Source organism: Haemaphysalis longicornis, unplaced genomic scaffold, assembly GCF_048455015.1.
Source record: "Haemaphysalis longicornis isolate Haplotype H1 unplaced genomic scaffold, Haemaphysalis longicornis Haplotype H1 scaffold_11, whole genome shotgun sequence".
NCBI lineage: Eukaryota > Metazoa > Arthropoda > Arachnida > Ixodida > Ixodidae > Haemaphysalis > Haemaphysalis longicornis.
In genome coordinates this window covers 21,324,784-21,346,849 of record NW_027526214.1, presented here as the reverse complement: position 1 = coordinate 21,346,849, position 22,066 = coordinate 21,324,784, and the positions used below count along the sequence as shown (strand labels likewise).

The following is a 22,066-nucleotide window of genomic DNA, read 5'->3' as shown; positions in this document are numbered from 1 at the left end:
GAATTCAAGACTCAGTACTTTCGGCAAGTTAGTGGAACCGCCATTGGAACCAAAATGGCACCAAGCTACGCCAATCTGTTCATAGGGAAGGTAAAGGCCACACTCCTGTCTGAATTCCACTTAAACCCACTTCTGTACAAGAAGCACATTGACGATATCTTTTTTATGTGGACCTATATATAGGATGAGCTCCTTCACTTCATCGACTATTACAAATCTGCGCACCCGAACATCAATTTTACTCACATCTACTATCATGTAAGCATAAACTTCCTTGATGTGACCGTGAAAGTTGAGGACGGTGAACTCACGGCAAACCTGTATAGGAAGCCTACGGATCGCCTGAAATATCTGCATTACCAAAGCGACCAGCCACGTCATTGTAAGAATAGCTTTCCTTATAGCCGGACACACCATTTCAAACAAATCTCCTCTAAAGTGGTAGAATTCCCTACTAACAAAAAATTAAAAAGCCATGCTAGAGGGGCAGGGGTACCCAGCGCGTGCACCGGATGACGCAAAAAAAGCCGAAGCACTCAACCGCGTGAAACTAATTTCGAACCGTCCCCCACAACGCGACCTCCAATGAACAAAGCTATGCTTAATGTATAGCACCAACTTTCCTAACCTAAAAAACACTTTCAAGCGGAACTACAACGTTCTCGAACAAAGTGAATGCCTCGTACAGGTGTTTCCGTCCGCTCGAGATGTCATCTACCAATGTTCCCGCAAAGTCAGACACACTCGTGAACGCAATGACAGATTCATTGCCCACGCATACTGAATGCCAGCCATGCTTGAAACCGCGGTTCCTTCTCTGCAAGACAATGCAGCAGACAAGCACTGCTGAAAGCTCCCACTCAGAGTACTACTTAAAAGTGGTGAGAACATGACGTGTGACACTTTCAATGCGATTTGTTTTCATGAGTGCAATGTGTGTGGAATGAAATATATAGTGCAAACACGGACCTCTTTCAGGTTCCGGTTCAATTAAAACAACGCGCGTGCCAAAACGCGCCCGACCCTGCCCTTCTGCAGACACCTCAGCCTCCCAGATCATTCTTTCAAAAAACTAAGTGTTACGCTCTTAGAAACGGGTTTCAAGTCAAACCGAGGACGAGAACAACGTGAATCGTACCTTATATACCGATTCAACTCAATCAAAAAAGGTATAAATGAGGACCCGGAAGAGGCCCATAAACGTGCTGTAAAATGCCTTGTTCGCACTGTCCGAACAGATGGCCAGACACTCGCTTTCAATCAACAAAAATAAGATACCTTTGAGCGTCTGGGCGTTTGCATAGGGACGGCTAGCATCGGAATGTATATTGCCTTCTCGCTTTTGTTCCACAACCCCACTTTCGGACGCTGTTGAGCATTTCGCGTTACCGCTACCACTCGAATTTCTGATCAGTGTTCTTCTTTATCCCCCGTTTCTAACGGTTTATTCCCCAACTATCTTGGCGTCTCTCTTTTCATTGTTCATTTTTTGTTCATTCTTTAATAAGGAAGATTCCCGATTTATGTTAGTGTTGTTCACGTTTGTTTCAGTTGGTATCGTTGGCCATTTGTAGACCAGCTTTCCTCCTTAGACATGTATGCTCTCTTCCGAAGTGACTGAACCCATCATTTCCGTAGAAGATTTGTCTCAAACGCCTCAAACGGGCGTTTCCGTCCGCTCCAGGCATCGTCTACCGACCATCCCGGAACCTCAAAGACACACTCGTGAATTCAAGGACAAATACATTGTCCCCGCATACTGAATACCGGCTATGCCTGAAACCGCGGTGCCTTCTCTGCAAGACATTGCCGTATACAAGCACTGCTCAAGGCTCAAACTCAGAGTTCTCTTTAAACATTTGCAAGAACATGAGGTGTGACACTTCCAATGTGATTTATTTGATTTATTGCAATGTGTGTGGAATGCAATATATGGGGCAAACAGGGACCTCTTTCAGGCTCCGTTTCAATATTCACAAAGCACACGCCAAAGCGCACCCGACCCTGCCTCTCTTCACACGCCTCAGCCTCCCAGATCATTGTATCGATAAATTATGCGTCACGCTCTTAGAGACGGGGTTCAGGTCAAATCGTAACGAGAACAATATGAATCCTACCTCCTATACCAATTCAACAAAATCAAAAAAGGTATATTTGAGGACCCGGGCACACTTGCAGGTAATAAAACATTGTCACCTACCTCACCATATCAGGGGCACTGTGTATGTATCCGGAACCGGATTCTCCAAATCACACGCCCGCGAGCATTTGTTGAGTTTATTTTTCCCAGTTCGTGATGTCTGTCTTTTTCTGTTTTCGTTTTTCTTCCTTCCCTCCTTTTCCACTCTTCATGTTCACTACAGTCCGTCCTTTTTTTGTTTTTACTCTCTTTTTTAGAATGTTGTCAATAGTTTGGAAACCTTTTCTACTTGTTCATCACAGTTTTAAATATAGAGCGCTTACCACAATGTTCGATTTTTCTGGCGACGCGACAAACGACGCGAATATTATCCGCAGTAGCTGATCCGAAGTCTCTCGCCGAGGCAACCACATGACTGCGACGCCTCGATCGACTGAGGACGGCTATTTCAATGTTGCCGCACTGTGCGTAGTAAAGCGATTGGTACGCTGGTAGTTTACAAACACTTTTATTTATTTGCCATAAAAAGCATGATTGAAAAGTATTACTGCTTTCTACCTTGCTTTTTACACTTCATTGCATCTCGAAAACCGGTTTTGGTTAGTGATAGCGTGCTCTTTTTCTTCTGCGCCTCGTCTCTCGGCTCTAACATGAACGTCGTAAAGAATTCGCTTTTTTGACGTCGTTTTTGCCACACTGGTCTCCACCAGTGCGTGCGGCAGCCTTCTTACTTCTGCTTCAGCATGTACCCATGCTTTGCTAAGAAACGCTTTCTTTGCAGCTGCATTGAAAACGCCGTCTGCGCGGATTTGGACCACCCTTCTCTTCCACAGCCGTGGTTGCGTGCATACATAGGGGATCTCCTTTTGGCTAGCGCTGAAGCCAATTCCGGGAGGCGGGCGACTGTTTCTGGCGACCCACAACCGAGCGATCCGATGAGCGAGTTGGCCCGCGGCGAAAAGTAGTTCGTCGCAAGTTGCGCCGCTCCCCAAGAGGCTTGCAGGTTCACTCAATGTGGTTAGCGCTTTAGTTGTGTTGCTTGGTGTCGGTGCTGTTTCAGCAGTAACTTCTGTTTACCTTCTCCCCAAAACATGTGTTAAAAATTGATTTTGAGATTTGAACATTTGTATAGTACACATAATTCATGAAATAAGAAATAAATTCTGGTGTCTGCGTTATTACCCGAGCGTACATATCTTTGGCGCAGTTATCACTATTCGCCCCCCCGGACTGGTTACATTTTTTACTCCTGGCACATCTGTTTTTCCCTCCCTTGCACTTACAGTCGTGTTCTAAGCCAGAGACTGAAGCATCGGGCTTTATTTTCTCCGTTTTCTTCTCCATCCTCTTGAGCAGCTTGCCTTCTGGTTTGGCTGTCCCGCCCCCCAACTCTCACCGAGCAGAGGGGAGACACTGGCGACCCACGGGTTGCCGCTAAACTGCTGAGGGGCAGCTCTTAACAAAAACCTGAAAACTCGACCTAGCGCCCCGTTCAGAAAAACGTCTGTCCGGCAGGGAAACCGTGGAATGGTCGCGCACCATTTCATTCTGCACGACCACAAAATGTATTTTTGCTTCAGCTCCGAGACCGGGCTCATAAGCTGGCTGAAGAATGCCTTGTTCGCAATTTCCGAACATCTGGCCGGACACTCGCTTTCAATCAACGGAAATGCCATTCGTTCGAGCGTCTTGGCGTCTGCATAGTGACAACTAGCGGCAGAATATATATGGCCTTCTCTGCTTTGTTCTACAACCCCACTTTCGGGCGCTGTAGAGCTTTTTGCGTTTCCACCACCGCTCGAATTCTTGTTCAGTGCTTTTTCTTCTCCCCCCATTTTCTTCCTTTTTTCCACCAACTATCTTGGCGTTTCTCTCCTCGTTGTTCTTTTTTTGTTCATTCTTATACTAAGGAAGATTCCCCCTTCGTGTTTGTGTTATTCACGTATGTTTGTGTGTCATATCGTTGGCCATTCGTAATCCCGCTTTCCACTTTCGACATGTATGCTCTCTTCCAAAGCTACAGAAGCCATCATTTCCGTAGAAGACTTGTCTCGAAGTCTAAACGCTGGAAGTAAACTGTCCGCTGTTGCTGTTACCACGGCTTCTTACTTTGTGTTCCCACGCCTTCGGCCCCCTGTCCAGCACGCCGGTTATATATATATATATATATAGCATATCAGAAAATGGGAAATGAGGGGCTCTGTGAAATAAGACAGAAAATAAGGGTTGGCAGTCAAGAAAACCTCGGAAAGCAAAGGGGAGGTTGTGGTGGGTCGTAGAAAGAGATGAAGAATATTTTGAGTTGAAAAGAAAGTGGAGAAAAAATACCCGCCGGGTGGGATCCGAACCCACGACCTCCAGAATACCGGTCTGGTGCGATAACCACTACGCTACCGGCGGGGCTGTTTCTCCAGCACTTTCTCGGGTATTTATGTTAAGGTATTTTTGTTTCCTGCACTTGGGGGTGGTAGGCAGCGCCACTCGGACTACTCGGGGTAAAGGGGAACTTCTTTTTAACCCCCGCGCCGTCACTGGAGCGTCTACGACATGTCGAGAGTGGTCGACCAGCGTTGAACCCTCTTAAGCTCCGTTTGGCACCAAGACCGCCAGAACAGAGGCCCTCGCTAAGCATATAGCGAATCAGAAAATGGGAAATAAGGGGCTCCATGAAATAACACAGAAAATAGGGGTTGGCAGTCAAGAAAACCTCGGAAAGCAAAGGGGAGGTTGTGGTTGGTCATAGAAAGAGATGAAGAAAATTTGGAGTCGAAAAGAAAGTGGTGAAAAAATACCCGCTGGGTGGGATCCGAACCCACGACCTCCAGAATACCGGTCTGGTGCAATAACCACTACGCTACTGGCGGGGCTGTTTCCCAAGCACTTTCTCGGCTATTTATGTTAAGCTATTTTTTTTCCTGCACTTGGGGGTGGTAGCCAGCGCCAGTCGGACTACTCTGGGTAAAGGGGACCTGTTTTTAACCCCCGAGCCGTGCCTCGAGTGTCTACGACATGTCGAGAGTGGTCGACCAGCGTTAAACCCTCTTAAGGTCCCTTTGACACCAAGACCGCCAGAACAGAGGCCCTCGCTAAGCATATAGCGAATCAGAAAATGGGAAATAAGGGGCTCCATGAAATAACACAGAAAATAGGGGTTGGCAGTCAAGAAAACCTCGGAAAGCAAAGGGGAGGTTGTGGTTGGTCATAGAAAGAGATGAAGAAAATTTGGAGTCGAAAAGAAAGTAGTGAAAAAATACCCGCCGGGTGGGATTCGAACCCACGACCTCCAGAATACCGGTGTGGTGCGATAACCACGACGCTACCGGTGGGGCTGTTTCCCCAGCTCTTTCTTGGCTATTTATGTTAAGGTATTTTTGTTTCCTGCACTTGGGGGTGGTAGCCAGCGCCACTCGGACTACTCGGGTTAACTGGACCTTCTTTTTAACCCCCGGGTTGTGACTCGAGTGTCTACGACATGTCCAGAGTGGTCGACCAGCGTTGATCCCTCTTAAGCTTCCTTTGGCACCAAGACTGCCAGAACAGAGGCCCTCTCTAAGCATGTAGCGAATCAGAAAATGGGAAATGAGGGGCTCCATGAAATAAGACAGAACGTAAGGGTTGACAGTCAAGAAAACCTCGGAAAGCAAAGGGGAGGTTGTGGTGGGTCATAGAAAGAGATGAAGAATATTTTGAGTCGAAAAGAAATCACTGTTCAACTAATTCTCCTGTTGGTTTGGGAATGTCATCGTCATCAGAGGCTGGCTCTGAGTCCGCGACGTATGCAACACTTCCTAATAAACGTCCTCCTGCACCTGTCTCTCAAGCCCTAACAAGTGGTGGAGGTCGACGTCGATCCTGTCCTCTACGCCTTCTGATCGCACCCCTAGTGCTCCGTTCCGGTGGCCGTTTACTGGCAAAAGCCATGAAGCGTGAACCTGGGAGCAATCCCACTGGCGCTTCTGGTGCGCCTCCGGCGTTTGCAGTGACCACCCGCCAGCGTGACCAACCGTTTTTCTACGGGCTCCGCAGCAAGGACGTCCATGACTGGCTCGACACCTACGTTCCGGTCAGTGCATTGAACCGCTAGGACGATACAGCCAAGCTCCAGAACGTATCTTTTCTCCTAAAAAAAGCGGCATACACCTGGTATTCCAACAATAAAACCGACAGTGACGACTGGGCCAGCTTTGCCCAGAAGCTCCGTAAGGCCTTCGTCTTTCCAGCCCATCGTTCGGACGCGGCGAAAAGGAAGTTGTCCGGTCGTATGCCTCATACATTGAGAAGTATTGAGAAGAAGTATGCCTCATACATTGAGGTCGTCGTTGCCCTGTGTCACCGCGTTGACGAAAGCATACCAGAGGCCGACAAGGTACACCACATTCTCAAAAGCATCTCTGCATTTGCCTTCAATGCATTGGCGGTTCAGCAAGCTAAAAGCGTCAGCGATGTAGGGGAAACGTGTCTCATGCCTAGATGAAGTGGAGTCAATTCGCTTGCAACAGCATGCTCGGGCTTCTCAACCGCATGGGGACTTGGAAGTACGGGCTGTAATTCACGAAATCTTCCTCGAAGAGCTCCAGCTGCATGACCAGCCTACCCTTCCACGACATCCCTTTCTGAAGGATGGACCTCAGCTGCGCGACCTTGTCAAGGAGGAGTTGGGACCCATGACGAGTCTGTTGCCAACCTCGTCTCCTCTTCCTACGACTCCCGTTCTGTCGTTTTCGGCAATCGCTTCAAAGCCACCCTTGCCCCAAGAAGCTCCGCTCGCTCATGAGCATTTCACGGTGATCTCTCCGGCGCCTACGTCCCGGGACTATTACTACACACACATGCGGCCCCACCGCCCGGCTTTCTGGAACGATCGTCCTGTCTGTTCCTACTGCGGGATTAGGGGACTTATTGCCTGTGTCTGCAGGCGACGTCAGCAGGATGAGCGACGAGGTTATGCACCATTTGAACGTGACGTCAGCTTTTCCTATGGCACTCGGTACAACGCGCCTGTTTCAAACCCCCGCCGCTCCCCTCCACCTCCAGCCCCTGTTTACACGCCTCATCGTGACCGTCCTTCGCGGAGACGATCGCCCTCTCCATATCACCGCTCGGTAGCCCATATTCGCCCCGCGTTCAATGCTTTGGGCCACCATCCGGAAATCTAGAGCCTCCCGTTTTTGGAGGGGAAACTGCATCCGTCGAGAAGGCAAAAACTCCTCCATTGCAACCGTCGAATACAATGCACGTAGAAGTTGAAGGATTTGATGTTGATGCCCTCATTGACACTGGAGCCAGTATATCAGTCATTACTGAAAATTTGTGTTCGCGGCTCAGGAAAGTGGGAACCCATTATACCAGATCTACTTTGTGCTGTGCTAGTCTTCGAACTATCCGGATACTGTACAGAGCGTGTATTGATTGATGAAATTCTCCACCACGGCCAGTGCGCGGTCTTGTCCAGTGGCACTCACGAACTCATGTTACGGTGGGAGTTTCTCTCATCCGCCAACGCTGTCATCTCCTGCCAGTGCCCGGACATTGAAATCACCGCTACAGACCGTATAGAAAGTTTGGATGTCTAAGAGCAGTGTTTGGTGGCTAGTGCGGATTACCTTGTGAGCTTTGGATATGAGACAATTTTTCTTCGTTGTGGAAAGTGTTCTGATGGTGATGTGCTCATCGTGGCCTGCTCTCGGCTTCTCCCACTAGGTATTGTAACAGCCACTTGTCTTGTGCGCTTTACGCCAGGATCTGCCGCGCTCGTTGCCATGAACACAAGCCCAGAGGCAATCCTCTTACGGCAAGGCACTACTATCGCTACCACTGCTCAGTCTGAAGGTGTCTATATTGTTCCCCTCTGCTGTGTTTCGTCAGTTTCAAATTCGCCCTCTGACCCGCCACGCCCTGCTTTATCCGCCGCTATCAGCTCCGACTTCTCTCTTAAACAAGCCAATTCTTTGCTGGACCTCCTACGAAGGCACAAGTCGATATTCGATTCTCAGAGTACCACACTCGGTCAAACATCCGTAACCACTCATCGAATTGAAACAGACAGTTCACAAATTATTCGCCGCCGGCCATACCGCGTCTCTTCTCCTCAGCGAAAAGTCATTAACGAAAACGTCACCGACATGCTCCGGCGCCAAACTATTCCTCCATCACACAGTCTTTGGTCATCTCCTGTTGTCTTAGTGCGGAAAAAAGGCGGATCCGTTCGATTTTGTATTGAGTACCGCCCACTGAATCGATTCACACGAAAGGCTGTTTATCCGACGCCTCGTATCGATGATGCCTTGGACTGTTGACAAGGAGCGGGATATTTTTCTATTATCTACCTTCGATCTGGTTATTGGCCAATTCCAATCCATGAGGCGGATAAAGAAAATACAGCGTTTGTCACCCCTCATGGACTATATGAGTTTAATGTAATGCCCTTCGGGGTATGTAACGCTCCCGCAACTTCGAGCGAATGATCGATACTGTTCTCCGGGGTCCTGAATGGAAAACGTGCCTGTGTTATCTCGATGATATCGTTACATTTTCTTCAACCTTTTCTGAACACTTAAAACGGCTAGATGAGGTACTAACATGCCTTGCCAATGCTGGCCTCCAGCTCAACACCAAAAAGTGCTGTTTTGCTTCTCGAAGCATAAAAGTTCTCGGACACGTCGTCAACCTCGACGGGATTTGGCTCGATCCAGACAAGACTTCTGCTGTGGTTAACTTCCCACGGCCCCAGCAGCAAAAACATCTGCGTAGCTTTCTTGGTCTGGCGTCTTACTTTCGGCGCTTTGTCCAGAATTTCGCTTCCATAGCTTCGCCCCTCAACGCACTCCTTAACTCTGGAGGTACCTTCGTCTGGACAGACGTTTCTGAAGCAGCTTTCCCACAGCTGATGACCGCGCTGACCTCTGGGCCGGTCCTCAGCCATTTTCAAGAGTCCAGACCTGTAATTCTCCACACGGACGCAGGTGGGCACGGCGTCGGCGCTGTTCTACTGCAGTCGGATGGCAAAGATCGAGACCGCGTTATTCCTTAAACCAGTCATTCCCTAAGTACTGCTGAGAAAAATTACACCATCACTGAGCAGGAGTGTCTCGCTGTGGTTTGGGCTGTTAAGAAATTTCGACCATACCTTTACGGACGCCACTTCACAGTAGTGACTGACCACCATGCGTTATGCTGGTTGCAGACACTGAAAAATTAATCAGGGCGCCTCGGACGCTGGTTTCTCCAATTTCAGGAGTATGATTTTACCGTCACGTACAAGTCCGGGAAAAAGCACCTCGACGCGGACGCACTTTCTCGGTGCCCTCTTGAGTCGTCAACGACTTGCGCGTTATCGTCGTCCGCTACCACCCACCCCATCGCACCCATAAACCACACAAAATATCATGACGGCCTGTTTCATTCCTACTCTTCAACGAGCAGACACATACTGCCGCACGATAATTGACCGGATGTCCGGCACAAAACAACCACCGAACAGTCGGGCGCGTCGGCAGCTTCAGCACTTTCGGTTTTTGCATGGTATTTTGTAGCATTCAAACCACCACTCGTCGGGCAACAAATGGATCCCCGTTCTACCGCGCTTTTCGACAGCAGATATTAGAAGCCCTTCATGACGATGCTTCGGCGGGTTTCTTGGGGTTCCACAAGACTTACGACCGCGTCCGCTCTCGTTTCTTCTGGCCTGGCCTCTCCACCTACTTTGCCGGCTACATCGCTTCATTTCCATCTTGCCAGCAGCGGAAAAAGCCCACATCTCCACCTGCCGGACTTCTACAGCCGCTCCCTTGCCCTTCGCAGCCCTTCAACACTGTTGGCATAGATCTCTACAGACCTTTGCCTTGCACAGCTGCCGGCTTCCGATGGATTACAACCGCCGTAGACCATTTACCCGCTACGCAGAAACAGCGCCCATTCGCTCTGTTTGTGCAGCTGAAGTTGCAGACTTCTTCTTGCGTGCCATAGTGTTGCGCCATGGCGCGCCCCGTGTCTTTTGAGCGATCGCGGCAAGACGTTTCTCATCAGCACTGTTGAAGAAGTTCTCCGCACTGCAAACACAGTTCAAAAAGCCACTTCCGCTTACCATCCGCAGACAAACGGTCCGACTGAACGTTTCCACTGAACTCTTCCTGAAATGATTTCTATGTACATTCGGCCTGATCACACCAACTTAGACGCAATTCTACCATTCGTTACTTTTGCATACAACACTGCAGTACAAAGGACTACCGGTTACTCTCCGTTCTTCCGCGTCTACGGCCGCGATCCGTCATTCATGCTCGACACCAGTGTCTTAAGTGCTCCTGTGTATAGCTCCAGCGCGTTACACGAGGAGTTCATCTCCCGCCTCAACTACTGCCGTTGCCTTGCTAATCTCAACACGGCAGCTAGCCAACTCGATCGCAAGGACACTACGACGCCAGTTACCGCACAGTCCTCTTCCGTCCTGGTGACGAGGTGCTACTGTGGACGCTCACACGCAAACCTGGGCTCTGCGAAAAATTTCTTCACCGCTTCACAAGCCCGTACAACATCTTAGAATAAACTTCGCCCGTGAACTACCGCGTCGTTTGTGCAGTGCTCCAGTGGATCGTCGGCACCATGGCACAGAAATAGTGCATGGCTCACGACTCAAGCCTTTAGTGCGTCGGTCCTCTTGAAGTACCGCTGCCAGGAGGCCGCCTTCACATAGAGGCAAATTCTGAGAACGTTGTGAACATCGCGTCCTGTTTACATTGGCCGGGTCGTACATTGTGGGCAACATCCCGTGCTTCATATTCTTCCCCTCATAATCATCCTCATCATCATTCGATCAATTCTCCTCTTGGGAAGATCATCGTCATCAGAGACAGAGAGAGAGAAAGACTTTATTGCATGATCCTGCGTGGGGATGGAGAATCAGGAGACACTGTGAAGTAGGCGGTGCCCTCTTCCCATTCCTGCCTTGGTTAAGGCCTCGAGGGGTATTGGGCCAGTGGCCCGGCTCGAGCTACTAAGCTTCCTCCAGCCACGCAGCCTCTCCCCCTTACCCTTGGATGGGCACGGTAGTGAGTCGCGCCGGCATCAGAGTGCTCCGTTCGCTCTTGCCGAGCCAGGGATTTCTCGAGCCGCTGGATGGCTTGCCTCTGCTGCGCGCAGTTGGGCGATGTGATTATTTTCACTACATCCGGTGGGATGTCGGTCGGGGTAGTGTTCGCACTCGTAGTGTTCTCACACGTATCACTCGCGCACTCCGTGTTTGCGCACGCGTCAGCGGTGTCCGCGTTTGGGGTGTCACAGCACTCGGGATCGCGCACTGCGCCAGTATTTACTCGTCCGCCACCCCGTTCGTCTCGGTGGTGGCTGTGGGCTTGCAGTATGTGGGACAGGGTAGCGGGTTTACTCGCGCACTCACTACACATGTAGTCTTTGAAGCGTCCTGGGCACACGTAGCGCGCTGGAGCCGGTGTAATCACAGTTCTTGTTTGTAGTTGTCGGAGTAACACCTGCTCGTGCCGGTTGTGTCCGGGTTGAGGTGGGGGTTGTGTCCTTCTTTGCTCTTTGTAGTACCGGAGTATTTTCCCGTACTCCAGTAGTGGTTTGTAGTCTTCTTCGTCTTCGTTCTCCTCGTTGTCGTTTCCTTGCTCCTCGTCGCCTTCACCGTCATACCCTGCGGCCCGCGCCGTGTTCCAGAGGCGGAGGGGTGGCGCGCGGTGTGTAAGCTCGCGCGTGACGGCGTCCGCCCTGTCGTTCCGGTTGGCCACTCCGCCGGGTATGAGGCCGACGTGGGCAGAAAACCACCTGAGGTGTGTAGTGTTGGTCTTCGGGTCGGGTAGTGGTCGAAGGAAGCGATGGGCCGGAGGACCCACGCTGCCTTTGCTGTAGTTGGCTATAGCTGACTTGGAGTCGCTTAATATGGTGGTGATTGTTGGAGCACTCCTCAGGGCTAGCGCGATCGCCGCCTCTTCCGCTTGTGTAGCGTTGTCCGCTGCGAAGCTCGCCGCACTCATGGTGGTACCGTCCATGGCTCGAATGACGGTCGCAACGTAGGTTCGGGGTCGGCGCAGCAAGCGGGCCGCGTCGATGTGCACCGCAGTGTTGTCGTTGCTGTATGTTTCTGCCAGCGTCCTAGCTCTTGCCGTTCGCCTTTCCCTGTTCCTCTCTGGATGCGTGTTACGAGGAAAGGGCGTGACGACTATCTGTTCGCACAGCGATCGTGGTAGTCGTTCGCGTAGTGTGGCGGCGTCAGCCCCGAATTCCACATCCTGCCTTTCCTGCGGAGCTGTTTTGGCGGCGCGGTTCGCGTTATGGTAGTGTCCGGTCCTGCGTAGTACCTCTCTTCCGGTCGGCGTTTCCCGGAGGCGTGCGATTTGTGCAGTTCTCTGCGCTTCGCATATTTTGTCCAGGGTATTGCGGACTCCCAGGGCTTCGAGCGCCCTGTTCCTGGTGCACTGTAGTAGTCCGAGGGCGACTTTGTAGGCTTTGCGTATAGCAGCATTGATCTTGTCTCGCTCCTGCGCCAACCACGTGTGGAAGGGGCCGGTATAGGAGATCTGACCAACGACGAACGATTGTAGTAAGCGGAGAAAGTTGGCTTCGCGCATGCCTTCGTTTCTGGTGGATATTCGGCGCACCAGTCGAGCGGCGTTGTCTATGCTAGTCAATAGCCTGCTCAGGGTCGTATAGTTGGTGCTTCGTCCTTCGTCAATGTGGTACCAGAGAACTCTTATGCTCTGGACGTGTGGTATTCGTGCGCAGTCGTGCGCGTGGAGGGTGATGTGGGAAGCGTCCTCGGCGGCTTTCTTTCTCCTTGGGCCGGGCGGTGTGAGTATTAAAAGCTCAGACTTTTGCTGCGAGCACCGGAGCCCAGTGTCTGCGAGTCCGGCCTCGACCTTGTCTATCGCCCATTGTAGTGACTCTTTATGTGTCTGTCGGTGCCCCCAGCCATCCAGATGGTGATGTCGTCAGCATAAATTGTATGTCGGACTTCTGGGATTCGTTGTAGGCGTTCTGCCACTGGTATGAGGACCAGATTGAAGGGGAGCGGGGAGATGACTGAACCCTGTGGGGTACCCGTGCTCCCTCTCTTGTGCTCCTCGAGTTGCGTGTTTCCGATTTGTATGCTTGCGGTCCTGTCCGTTAGGAAAGCCCGAATATAGTTGTAGGTTCGCTCTCCCATTCCCAGGTTGCTGACCTGCTGGAGGATGGCTAAGTGGCAAACGTTGTCGAAGGCGCTTTTGACGTCGAGGCCCAAGACGGCTCTGCAATCCACCTTGCTCGGCGCTACGATGATGTCGTGCCAGATCTGTAGTATTGCGTCTTGGGTGCTGAGCTTGGCCCTGAAGCCCAGCATGGTCGTGGGGTACACTTCGTGGTCCTCCATGTAATGTTGCCATCTGGTGTTGAGGATGTGCTCAAGGACCTTGCCCACGCACGATGTGAGATATATGGGTCTGAGGTTGTCAATTCCCGGCGACTTGTTCGGCTTTGGAATCAAGGCAGTCTTTGCGGCTTTCGGTTAGCGCCTTGATGGCCGTGTCGTTTAGGTTTCTCAGCACTTGTTGTGTATGCGATCCGGTCCCGCTGCCGATTTGCAGTTCAGGGCTTGCACTGCGCTTCGCACTTCCCACTGTTGTATTTCTGCGTTCAACTGAGGGTTCTGCGGTCCGCCTTCGTCGGGGTGGGTGACGGTCGGTGTGTCCGGTAGGTACTGTTCGTTGAGTGTTTTCGCCAGTTCTCTTTCGCCGAGCGTTTTGGTCGCCGTGTGCAGGATTTGGTTTAATCTGTGTTGTTGGTAGCCCTTACTTTTCGACTCGTCTTTCAGGTGTCGGAGACACTTCCAGGTCTTGCTAGTGTGCAGCTTCCCGTCCATCTCGTTGCACACGGCGTGCCACTGCTGTGTGTTTAGTTGTCGACTGTGCGATTCAATCTCTCTACCGATCTGCGCGATTTTCTTCCTCAACGATCGGAGGTGTCGGCGCTTGCTCCACCGCTTCTGCAAGGATGGGCGGGCCGCGATCAGGTGAGCGAGTTTTGAGTCGACGCTGCGGATGGTGTGGTCGGCGGTCACCGTCGTGGTGGCCGCCTCGGCCACCTTAAGTAAGCCGCTGGTCCACTGTTCGATGTCTTCCAGTTTGGGTGCGATCGTTTGTTGCCTCAAGGCGTTCCAATCCGTAATTTTGTGTTTCGTTTCATGCGTGGTTGTAGAATTTGTGGCCCGTACCGGAATCTCCACCTCTATAATGAAGTGATCGCTGCCCAGATTCACCCCGGTGTTTCTCCACTTGGCGGGTCTGCCGTCGGGTAGGTAAGCGAAGGCGATGTCTGAGTTGGAGTCGCGCGAGGCGGACGTGCCGATGCGCGACGGCTGTGCGGGGTCCGTGAGTAGATCGAACTGTGCTGCAGTTGCTTCTTCGAGCAGGTTCCTACCCTTGACTGTAGTGTTGTTGTATCCCGTTTCTCTGTGGTGTGCGTTGAAGTCACCCGAGATAACGGTGGACGCGTTCACGACTTTCCTGAGTGTTCTTTGAAATAGCGTTCCAAAACGTTGGCTTCTGTGCTTTGGAATACTGTAGGCGTTGACGACGAACAGTGTCTTCTTCTTCCCGACAACCACCTCGGTAACGCACAGTTCGAGGGCCGTGTTGTTTCCCAGGAGGTTGTCGTGTGGTATGTGTACAATTTCCTTGCGAATGAAGGTGCATACTACTTGTGCCGTACCGGTGGAGCTGGTGCGTGCGCTGGGAGAGGTTGCTTGCGTCCGAAAGCCGGGGATGGTCGGCGTTCGTTCGCTGTGCGTCTCCTGCACCATCACGATATCCGGAGGGTAGTCGAGGCTTTGGATGTATTGTTGTAGGGCTGCTCTTCGGCCCTGGAAGCTGTTGGCGTTCCAGTGCCATATTTTGATGCTGCCGTGCGTTTCTCTACCCATGGTGTTGCTGTTGTGTGGGTTGTTCGGGCACGGGTGTGCCTGTGATTTTAGCGCTCAGTAAGGCGAGTGTTAGTTGTATTTCGAATAGGGTTTGCTCCACCCTTCCCATGCCAGCGTTAATGCGCGCTTCTAGGTCGCTCATGCGTGCGTCCATGCGTACTTCCAGGTTGTCCATGCGAGCGACAATTCTTGCCTCGAAGTCGTCTTGTCGCTTGAGTAGGTATCTTTCTAGGCCTTTTATTGCCCTGTTGTGTGTAATGGTGCTCGTGGTGGTCTTCTTTGCGACTCTCCCAGTTGTGACTTTGTGTATTTCTTCTATCTGTAGCCGTTTCCTAGGAGGCTCGATCTCCTAGGTCTCTTCTTCGTTGATTTCCTCTTTCTCCTCCTCGTTTGTGGGTTGTTGTAGTGGTTGTTGGGGCGCGTCATCTGCCTTAGCGTTTTCCATCATTTCTGCGGGAGCGTTGTACGTGTCGTGGCTGTCTGCCGAACGGTTTAAAGCTGCAGCGGTGGCATTAGTTTCGCCTTCGATCTTGAGTGTGAGTGTTTCTATGCGTTTGGTAAGCGTGGCATTGATAGCCTATAGCGTTTGTATAATTTTCTCGAGCGCTACAATTTTTCTTCTTGGTCGTCGCGCTTGCGGGTGGCAGAGCGTTGTCGTTGCGCGCGCTTCGACTGCGGGGTGGCGTTCCTTGCGTTGGCCGGAGCAGCTGTCGCTATCTTGGCCCACGTCTTCGTATTGTTCTGAGTAGGGTTCTTCAGAGCACTCCGGACCGTGCTACGGGATCTCTGGCGACTCGCGCTTCTTGCGGACGGCGAGCGATGTGTCTTTGTTACCCCTTCGTGCTTCGGGAAGTCGTCCCTGCGTGATAGTCTGACCTTTGGTGCTGTGGTTTTGGTGGCCTCGGCGGCCTTCTTTTTCTCTTCTCGTGCGTGTTTCCTCGTCTGGAATCACGTTTTGAATCGGTTATAGCAGCGCGGATCCCCGTTGAGGTGAGCGCCGTTACAGAGTTTGCAGTTCGGCTTGCAGTCATTGGTGTGGTTCGGCCCCGGATTACGTAACCCACATGCTAAGCACGCATTGACTTCGGGCGTGGGGCAGAAATCCCGTCTGTGCCCAACTTGGCCGCAGATCTTATACACTTCTCTGTGTTGTTTGTACGCCGTGCACTTGACCGCGACTCCAGCGTATATCACGTTTTGTGGTATCTTGTTGGCTTCGAAGGTGATGACTACCGCTTTCGTCGTTCCTATGCGGCGTGCACTCTAAATGTGGAGTTGAAAGGGTAGCTACGGTTCTGAATGATGTCCTCTTGCGTATCTTGTAACCCGATGTTGTGGAAAACGCCCTTGACACTTCGTACGCCTTGGTGTCGATCACGAGGCATCGTATGCGGGCGTACTTCAGAGCTCTTTCGTCGTCGGGGGTGCTAATTACGACGATGTTCTGTGCCGTATTGGGGTATAGTGTATCTTCCGTTGCCGTCTGACTGCCTATGCCTGCGGCGTTTATGCTGGCTCGTTTGAGCGCTGTAGGTCGGCGGTCGGCTATGAATAGGGCGCCACGTGGTCTTACTATTACTTTGGCTTCATTTCTGTCCATTATGACGGGCATGCGGCTGCCTTTTTCATTGTAGCGTAAACTTTCTTAATGAATTGCGCTCGAGTGAGGGAGCTTGTAGACTTACATTTGGCTGCCTTACCTTCGGCTGTAGTAGAAGTTGCTGTTGAGGGGGCTGCTGGGCTCGGCCTAGCATCCTCCCCAGTGGCGTTGTTTGGTCGACGATTGCGGCTGCGTCTGACGAGGAGCCAGTTTGTCGAGTCGCTTGCATCGCCAAGTAGCTGTCGTGTTTCTTCGACAGTGCCCTGGACAGTGATTGACGTTCTTCCTCCGTGCTGGCCCAGCAGGGGGGCCGCGTCGGAGGCGGCGGCGGGCGTCGTGTCCATCTCAACGGCGGCGGCGTTTGCAGCTGTTGTGTCGCCGGGCGCCATCTGGCGGGCGGCGGCGGCGGCCGTGGCCGGTTGGTGCGTAGTCGTGGTAAGCCTCGTAGGCTTAGTTAAGTTCGCACGTTGTGCACACTTTCAGTGTCCGTGAAATGGTGAAAAATGGGTCCACTGACCAAAAGCTGGTATCAACGTGTTCAGCTCGACGAAATGAATCGGCTCATAGTAAACATAAAGCCGTGAATGTGGAATTGCCGGGACAAATGGACATGATCGACGGAGCCGATGCGAAGTGCGTTGGCAGCGAACCATCGTCATCAGAGGCTGGCTCTGAGTCCGCGACGGTTGCTACATTTCCTAATAGGCGTCCTCCTGCACCTCTCCTTCAAGGCCCTCATAGTATATATATATGTATATATAAATATCTTGTAAGAGGGAAGCAGACTGGAACAAGGAAACGGTAATTCCAAGGCAGGTCTCTTTACTCAGCCCGCATGGAACTCGGTGACTCAGCCGAACGAGCCCAGACGATGATGATAATCCACCATTGATGACGATAATGGGTATGTACAGGTGAGAGATTGGTCCCACTAGCGAATAACAATTAATTCATTCGAGGAGTCTTCTTCATAAGTCAAGACACCAATAAATGCTCACACTTTCCCCCCCTTGCTGGGAAGCGGCTGCCTGGACGCTTGTAGCTAAGGCGCGGGCAGGGTAAAACGCTTCATACGAGAAACATGAACGACTTCACTTCCACGTCGGCGACGGTCGTTGGAGGCAACTGCAGGAGACACTCTATAGTTGACAGTTGAAGTTTGCGCAATGAAAGTGTATGGGACAATATAGCGGTGCAGAAACTTCGCGCACAGGCCGGGCGAACTTGTCGGGGTCCACAACAGCACTTCTTCACCGGGATGAAAACTGATGTTGCGGTGTCCGGCATCGCAATGGGCTTTTCGTTCCTGCTGCGTTGCTTCAGTGTGGATGCGGGCTAGGTGTCGACAGTGGTTAATTCGGGAGATGAACTGGTCATAAAACGGGGTAACGGGCGAGACCGGTGCGGATAAGAAAGCGGTATCAATAAAGAAGGACGGGGAATGGCCAAAAACCAGGGAAAATGGTTAGTAGCTAGTGGTGCGCTGAATTGCTGTGTTGTAGGCAAAGGTTACAAACGGAAGAATTTGGTCACAGTTGGTGTGGTCTGGTTTGATATACATAGAGAGCATGTCGGAGAGAGTTCGGTGAAAGCGTTCAGTGAGGCCGGTCGTCTGAGGATGATAGCTGCTGGTTGTTTTATGAATCGTATTTGCTGCTTGAAGCTCTTCCGTCACAATTCGGGGCAAGAAGGCTTTGCCGCGGTCGCTTAAAAGGACGCGGGGCGCACCGTGGCGCAAGATGATATTCTCCAGCAGACAGTCAGCGATTTGCTGGGCGCAGCCAGATCGTAGAGGGGCCGTCTCGGCGTACCTGGTTAGATGGGCGACAGCAGTCACTATCCAGCAATAGCCGTTTGGTGTGCTAGGAAGCGGGCCGTACAGGTCAATGCCCACAGCTTCGAAGGGCGTCGAAGGACAAGGTGCCGGTTGTAGCAAGCCGGATGGCGGAGTCGTAGTGCGTTTTCGGTGCTGGAATTTGGAGCATGAATAAATGTACTTCGGCACGCTAGTCGACATCCCTGGCCAAAAGAAGCGGCAACGAATGCGGTCGTAGGTTTTTTGTCAAACCCGAGATGTCCTGCTGTCGGATCATCGTGAAATGCCTCTAACGCAGCTGCGCGTAGCTCCCGAGGTAGGACCGGGACCCACCTGGCTCCTGTAGGGTGGTGGCTGTAACGGTGCAGAACCCCGTTTTCAAGCCCAAACTTCTGGAGTTGGCGACGTAACCGGCTGTTGGGAGGTCGCGCGGGGCCGACTATCCGGTCGATTATCATGCGACAAAAAGTATCGTCGTGCTGTATGGCCGGAAGACTAATGTCATCAACCGTGGAGTAAGCAATGGGCGCCATGGATAAAGCAGGCTTGCTTGCCGGTGAGAAGCAGACAGGCGATTGCGATAAGGGACAGCGTGAGAGGGCATCTGCATCTAAATGCTTTTTGCCCGACTTGTACGTGAAGGTAAAATGATACTGCTGTAGACGGAGAACCCAATGGCCGAGGCGGCCGGAGAGGTTCTTCAACGTCGACAACCAACACAATGCGTGAAGATCAGTGACGACCTTGAAATTTCGCCGTACAAGCAAGGGCGGAACTTTTGGATGGCCCACACAACAGCAAGGCATTCCTGCTCCGTGATTGTATAGTTTTGTTCTGCCGACGTCCGCCTGCGGCTAGCATCGGCGACCACTCGCTCCCTCTTGCACGAATCGAGTTGCAACAAGACTGCACCGATGCCTTGACCACTATCGTCTGTGTTTAGAACCTTTGGTGCAGCATCATCGAAGTGGAAAGCACAGGGCTCGACGTAAGTGCGTTTTTCAGAGCTTCAAAAGCCTGTTCGCAATCTTTACTCCAAACAAAAGCTGTGTCAGAACGCAAGAGGTTAATTGAGAGGAGAAGCAACTGTTGCAAAATGTCGTATGAAGCGGTGGAAGTAAGATGATAGTCCGAGAAAGCTGCGAAAGTCCTTCTGCTGTAGCGGGCGCGGAAAATTTAGAACTGCAGAAATCTTCGCAGGGTCTGGCTGTATTCCGGTTTTGCTCACGATGTGCCCTTACACCTTTATCGATTTGCTGGCGAATGTGCACTTTTTTGTATTAATCTGTAGTCCAGCATTTGAGAGACACGCCAGTACCTCGTCGAGACGTTGGAGATGGTGTTCAAACGTGGTTGAAAAAACAATAATGTCGTCAAGGTAGCAGAGGCAAGTTTTCCATTTGAGGCCGCGGAGCACGGTATCAAAGATGCGTTCAAATGTCGCGGGCGCATTACATAGCCCGAAGGGCATAACATTGAATTCGTCAAGCCCATCGGGAGTGGCGAAGGCCGTTTTTTCTTTGTCATCTTCGTGCATCGGGATTTGCCAATAACCGGATCCTAAATCAAGGCTGGAGAAGAACTCCGCTCCTTGAAGATGGTCGAGAGCGTCATCGATGCGTGGCATCGGATATACGTCTTCCGAGTGATCTTATTGAGGGCACGGTAATCGACACAAAAGCGAACTGAGCCGTCCTTTTTCTCTACTAACACGACTGGCGATGGCCACGGGCTCGATGATGGACGTATAACATCACGGTTGAGCATGTCAGCGACGTGGTCTTCTATAATGTTCCGCTCATGCGAAGACACACGGTAGGGGCGACGGCGTACAACCGCCGAGCCATCTATCTCAATCCGGTGTGCGGCCACGGACGTTCGTTTAAGCGTGGAGGAATTCACATGTAAAGATGCAATGTGCTTCTTCAGTACCTGAAGTAACTTTTCTGTCTCTGTGGTAGTCAGGTCTAAGCTAATGGTAGTGGTAAGAGCTGACAAACCATCCGAAGTAGTGAGACCGCACATGCCTGAAGTCGTTAGGAAGCTAGAGACGACAGATGCGGGCGCTACATTGACCACTGAAGCGATGGTCATGCCCTTTGGTAGTAGAACGGGCTCACCCGTGGTGTTGATGACGGCCAGAGCTGCAAGTCCCCGTGAAAAGCGGAGGAGGCACGCCGACATGGCAATTCCTCGAGGAAGCAACCGGGTTGACGGTGAGGCCCCCACATCCCCGTCAGAAATGCTGCTTGAAAAAACCACCAGGACCTCTTCACTACCGGGTGCCAGAACGTTGTCGGCATGCAAAGTCAAGTACTGATGTCGGGGACTTGGAGAAGAAGTAGGTTCGGTGTTCCTAATATGAACAGCTGGTTGAGAACAGGAGATAATGGCGGAAGCTGACGAAAAAAAATCCCAACCGAAAATTATTCCGTGAGCACACTCTGGCAGAACCGCTAATTCAATATGGTGTCGATCGTCCCCGATGAAAACGCGTGCTGCACAAGTTCCAACAGGCTTTATAAGATGTCCATTCGCGCTGTATAGTGCCGTGCCAGAGTATGGGGTTCGCACTTTACGTAAGCGTGCACACAAATCCAAATGCATCACAGAAAGACTGGCCCCGGTGTCCACTAAAGCTTGCACAGATATACCTTCTACTATTACTGGTAAAATATTTGATAGACGCTCTGGAGGAGTTGTGATTAGTTCGACCGATGCAGTTTCCCCTCCATAAACTGCAGCTTCTAGTTTTACGATTGGCTGCCAGGGTCACGTAGAACGGGGCGGAGAGGTGACACAAAACGGCGCGGAGGCGTAGGCAAACGGCGTCTCGTCTGATCACGGTAACCGCGGGAAGGGTCGCCCGAATGATGAGGAGACGGTGGGCGCTGTCGAGGGGGATACGCACGTTCCCTAGGACCGTAGTTGTAGCGGACGTCGCGTTCGTACGGAGCGTAGCCTTGCTGCTCATTTTGCTTGCACCGTCGACAGAAGCGAGAGATATGACCTCGAATACCGCAGTAGAAGCACACTGGGCGGTCATTAGGCCGAACATCCAGACGCGGCCGCCAGTTTGTGTAGCCAGTCTGAGCCGGAGGCGGCGAGGAGACGGCTGCGACTCTACCGAGCACGGACGGAGGCACAGAAATTTCCATGTTCGAGAGCGGCGTTCGGGAAGCTGCTTCCGCGTAAGACGGCACGTCGAAAACAACTCGGGGCCCATTGCGTGGATTTCCCGTTATCGACGCCAATTCCTCCTTGATAATCTCCCGCAAGTTAGTCGCAGGCTCGGAGCATCGGTCTCCATGACCACAGGGCGAAGCTTGTAAAGCTTGTAGCTGAAGTTCCTCACGAATTATGCTGCGTAATAAAACATGCAAGTCCGGTTCGGCAGGAAGAAGAGCTTGTTCATGAGCTGGCTGGAGGCGCATTGCTTGAAGTTCATCAAAACACTGGCATGTGGTCCGTATTTCATTCACGGTTGATGGATTTTGCAGCGCAAGTGCATTGAATGCGGACTCTGTGAAGCCCTTGAGGATATGGCGAACCTTGACAGCCTCCGACATGTCAGGGCTGACCCGACGGCAAAGGGCAAGG

At 51.7% G+C, this 22,066-nt stretch overlaps 1 non-coding gene across 1 annotated transcript; it reads right to left on the bottom strand.

Moving 5' to 3' along the window:
• Nucleotides 1–4,467: 4,467 nt before the first annotated feature.
• Nucleotides 4,468–4,540, bottom strand: Trnat-ggu (transfer RNA threonine (anticodon GGU)). Its single transcript has one exon. It is a non-coding gene; the product is annotated as a tRNA-Thr (tRNA).
• Nucleotides 4,541–22,066: the final 17,526 nt, after the last annotated feature.